Here is a 4954-nt window from a genome sequence, read left to right on the forward strand (position 1 = left end):
TTAGAACTAGAGAAGTAGGGGGTGATGAGGGGTGATTCGGCCCGACCTAATAAGTAAAAGATACATGGATGCGGCCTACCAGCCAAACGACAAATCAGCTTGTGGTGCCACATCAACAAATCGGGGGACCTCTGGTGCTGGGTTACTTCGGAGCTGGAACACCTCGGTACCCACGTGCACCGAGGTGCCACATAATTGAACCTAGAAGCTTATCAGTTGTCTCCGAACTTCTCAGGATCATGTCGCATAACTGTAAGCCTTATCCTCACCCCACCCGAATTGAAGGAAAACGGTAAACCTTATTAACTGCTACGTTACCCTCCTTCCAAAGTGGAATAGATCCTTACATCGCAAGGTGATGATTATGGGAGCATTTCGGGAGACCCACAGCAGCCCAGCTATATAAGGGCATCAACCCCCAAGACTCAAGTATGTGCGATTACTTGCTCATTAGCTTACTTGCATTCAAGCTTTCAGCTCGCAATCAGAGTACACTACTAACTTAAGCATCGGAGCGACCTCGCCGGATTAGCCATCACAGGTTCTCTAATCCTTTGTCTTACAGCTTGGTCTAGCTCGCTATGCGACTAATGTCCTAGTAATCTTCTAGCTAGGAGTTTCCAGATCGCGCACCGTCAAGGGGTTTTAAGGTTTTTGAGACTTTGTTCAGCTCGAGCAAGAGGTTTTCAAAAATGGGTGCTTCAGGAAAATAGCTGAAAACTTTTATGGGTCTAAAAAAGCACGAGAAAGACAACCATGTAATCTTGAATCCCCATTTGTTCTCTGGGCTTCTCCCATTTTCTTTTTCTTTCTTTGATTTTGTTCCATTTATTTCCTTACATTTGGTTTTTGGGGTTTCTCAACTTCTGCAAGAAAAGGTTAGGGGGTGGGGGGTTCTGATTCTTCCTTCGTAGCCGATGTCTTTAGTGTTGTACTTGCCACTATTGTTAGAGCTTTGCCTAGAGATTTCAAGGTTGTGAGACAGGAATGGGCTGCAATACAAATCCAAATGGCATTTCATGGCTTTTTGGTAATGGATTTCTTGCTTTGTTGTTACCCTTAATCATATTTTTCCTTGGTTAAATAGACTAGATGCATCATTGCATAGACGGGTAAGTGGGACAAAGTATGTGAGCAACACTCTATAACTTTCAATTGATCGCCTATTAAGTGAATATATAGTTCGTTCCTTAAAACTTAAGAGAATAAGTGATGCATGAACTTGTGCCCATTTGAAGTATCCGTCTGGAGTGTCCACACTAATTATCTTTATTACGATTTTTTTTTTCTTTAAGATTTCCATGGAACTGGTTTCTTTTAGGGAGAATGATGATTCAGCCCAAGATCAGAATTTGTAAGCTCAAAGTACATTTGGGGTAAGCGTCAACTCAAAATTGATGACAATTTACAGGTATGTATGAGTGCATAGAATGTGGGTTTTTTACCTTTTGAATGTTTATAACTCTGCAACGAAAATAAAAAATCTGCATTGGGCCTGTCCATACTTCTCCGTTTCTTTTATTATAATCGCCTACTTTTTTACATGGATAATTATATGTTACTTTATTAAGAGTAAAAATTTCTACATCATTGAAACTACTCACAAAACCAAGATGGATTGATGATGATAGTGACACATGCAACCAATGTTGTATATTGTAACCTTCTTAGTTTAGTATATGAAAACTAAAATCGAAGTAAGTATATTTTTTATTCATATCAATAAAAGACCAATTAATTTAGTAGTGGAGAAAAAACTATTAATAGTGCTAGATTCATTAGCAAACTAGCGATGAATAAATAAATTTTGTGTTTCAATTTTTTTTTTTTTTGGCAGAAAAGTAAATACACCTTTAAAACTATGAATAGAATGAGTTAATCAGAGCCTTCTATTCTATTGTTCTTTCTCAAGATCTTTCAAATTAATAATTTTGTAGTAATGCATGTTTTATAAATCTCCATATTAATGTTGATACTAGTATTGACATGCTTTAATCATATTTTGTGGAAATTGAAACACAAGATGGTAGAAAAACAAAGATTTGAAGGACTGAAAGATTAGGGGTAGCAGAACTACCAGGAACCAAGATGGTCGGCCTCCCAAATATGCCACATGGGCTTTGAGGTAACTCGCTGAGAATTTCAGAAAATAATGCTAGGCAGTGTCTAATGACAATAATGCATTTTTGGTTAATCTGGGTTGCCAATGCCTAAACATATAAAAAGGCTATTACTCAACAGGGTACTTCGCATTTTGTAGAATTTCAAGTGATTGCAGTATCAACTCTCAATAGGAATGAACTTTGACAAACAAGTTTGACAGTGATCATCATAAGTTTTGTATAGATGGTACGTGATGCACATATCTTACCAATCCAGTCTCAAAATCTTGTCACTTTAGCGTTAGATGGAAACAGCAGTCTCAATTCTTAAGCTCACTTTGATTTTTGCTAGTTTCATTTTTGGACTTCCAGCATTTTGAATTGTCAGCGATTGAGGATTAATTGGCAGACCTAACAAAGGGATTATTCCAATTTTCCCAGAGGAGGATGCTGCCAATGCAGTTTTCTGCGGTTTGAGAATGCAGAACAGAAGGTAATGCAAAAATAGATTGATTTTGAACGAGGGAAAGGAATGAAACAAGCTAGGACAACTTAATCTAAATCTACAACGCAAAAAGTTGAGAAACTCTGACCTTAGAGAGGAAGCTGGACGGAGTGGTGGAGATGATGGTAATTAGGGCAAAAAGTGGTCGTTCGATTGAGATCAATTCCATGGGCGATGAGTGGAGCAGCGGAGGACCGACTTGTTATCTTTCCACCGATGGGAGCGGGAGGTTGTCGCTGGCTCTGTGAAGCCAGCCTGACGCGGTGCCCTCTGCTCTAAGGACCAAGAAGCCTCAGCCTACGCTCAAGCCCCATGACTCAACTCCCCACTTGGGACGGGCGTGCCGGCGAATTACTCTACAAGATCCCGCCTGTCAGAACCGAGCCAATGTCCGACCACTTTAATGCGCTTGGGTTACAAGCTCACGTTACCGAGCTTAGCGACGTGCCTACTTGCAAAAGAATAGATAACTAACTCCAGTTTATGTATCTGATCGATGTGGGACTTTCTTGATTTCGCTAAGATGTATGTCTATTGCACGTGAAATTTTCATATAGCAATAATAATTTCAGGGTATGTTTGATTTTCATAAATACGTGCATGAAATTAGAGGTGTAAATCAGGCCATGTTGGGCCAATTCAACACAATATGTGCTTTTGGCGGGTCAAGCCAGCCCGTGCTTGCTTCCTCTGGAATACTTCAATGGTCTGGCCTAGATGGCCCAAGGCATGGGCCCAGGCAAGCTCAGGTCATGCCATGTCGTGCTGCGGGCAAATACTTGGACCAGACTGGGTCATTGGCCAAGACAATCAATGAGAGGTATCTTTTTTAAAAATTTTGAATAAAAAATAATGAAAATTTTAAAATAAATTATCAAAATAGATAAAAATTATAAAAAATAAAAAATTTGTTTTATATTTGATGTATACAATTGTTTATATACGAAATAATAAAATAAAATTCAAAAAACTATATATATATATATATATAACAGACCTTTATGAGTGTCGCGGAGAACAAGCTCGATTTCTGAAGAATCAAAGTAATCAGACTGAATATCTAAGCATCATATGACATATGGTAGATGCAGCAATTGCTTATCCGTAGGAAATTTTAGGGTTTAACGAGATCAGAAAACAAAGCACTTAGAGATTAGGGATTTGTTGAATTTGTTGAAATTTTCGAAATGAGATTTTCTACAGACAGGAACAACAAATTGAGATTTCCTACAGACGGGAACAGCAAACAACAAAAACGAAAAAGATCTTACTACAGAGTTTTATCGGTAAGCTTGCATTAGAACAACAAAATCGAAGATGAAATTAAACAAAAAAGAAGAAGAGAAGAGTTAAAAGGCTGGGCATCACCGCCTACCTTCAGAGAAGACGATGAAAAGAGGAGAAGAAGAAGAGGAGGAGGAAAAGAAGAAGAGAGAAGAACACATTGCTGCCGGAGGTCTCATTGTCATTGTCGATCAACCGCCAGAACTCTATTGCCGCCGATGGAGGAAAGGTAGGGTTCAGTGGAAGGAGCTCTCCAAGGGAAACAAAATCGAAGAAATGAGACCCTTTTGTCTGTGTTCCAAACCGGTTCGTATCTGCACGAACCAGTTCATGTCTGGGTAAACCGTCCGTTTAAACTGACCAGACTACGTTAACGCTCAAACGGGCATTAACATTAGCTGGTCGACATGTCGTTTTCTCATTCGCAGGTTCACGCGTCTGTGCAGAGAACGCGGACTCCTTATTTCTTATACACTTTCTTCTTTCTTATATCTACGTAGGGAAATGAAATGCAAGCAACAATTTTCAACAATGATATACATCACTTCGAGCCCATTATAAAGAAGCACTCTATATATTTTATATCAATTAAAAAATAAATCCAAATCCTGAAAGTTGTAGAATCGTAAATAATCAATACCAAATGACTGTAAACAAAAATTCACAAGTTGACGAGGAAAGAGAAGATTGCATCAAACATCTAGAAAACAAAATCGACTTTGTTCCTCTACAACAACTTATTTTACAAGCTTCATCTGTAGTTGCTATGAAAATTTCTCCACCAAATTATACTTTTCTATAAATTAATAAATAATTTGTTTCTATCATAACAAAGTATAATATATTTTTAAATTGCAAGTATCATAGCTATTGCAGTGAACATGTCTAAAGAAAAAATGGTCAATAAGAAGTTAGATGAAATAGATGGATTAGTTCAATAATTATTATTGATTGGTGAATAATATGTTTTTTAATGATCTCACTAGCGAGGGGCCCTGTAGGGGCTGGAATGAAATCTTTGGTTAAAAATCATTGAATTAGTTAATGATTCATTGAGCTAGGC

General features: G+C 38.0%; 1 non-coding gene across 1 annotated transcript; it reads right to left on the reverse strand.

Moving 5' to 3' along the window:
• Positions 1-2744: 2744 nt before the first annotated feature.
• On the reverse strand, positions 2745-3048 carry LOC148845968 (signal recognition particle RNA). The gene has a single exon (XR_016102753.1).
• Between the last annotated feature and the right edge of the window lie 1906 nt (positions 3049-4954).

The sequence above is a fragment of the Nelumbo lutea genome, chromosome 7 (assembly GCF_056320005.1).
Source record: "Nelumbo lutea isolate HS-2025 chromosome 7, American lotus-T2T, whole genome shotgun sequence".
NCBI classification, from domain to species: domain Eukaryota; kingdom Viridiplantae; phylum Streptophyta; class Magnoliopsida; order Proteales; family Nelumbonaceae; genus Nelumbo; species Nelumbo lutea.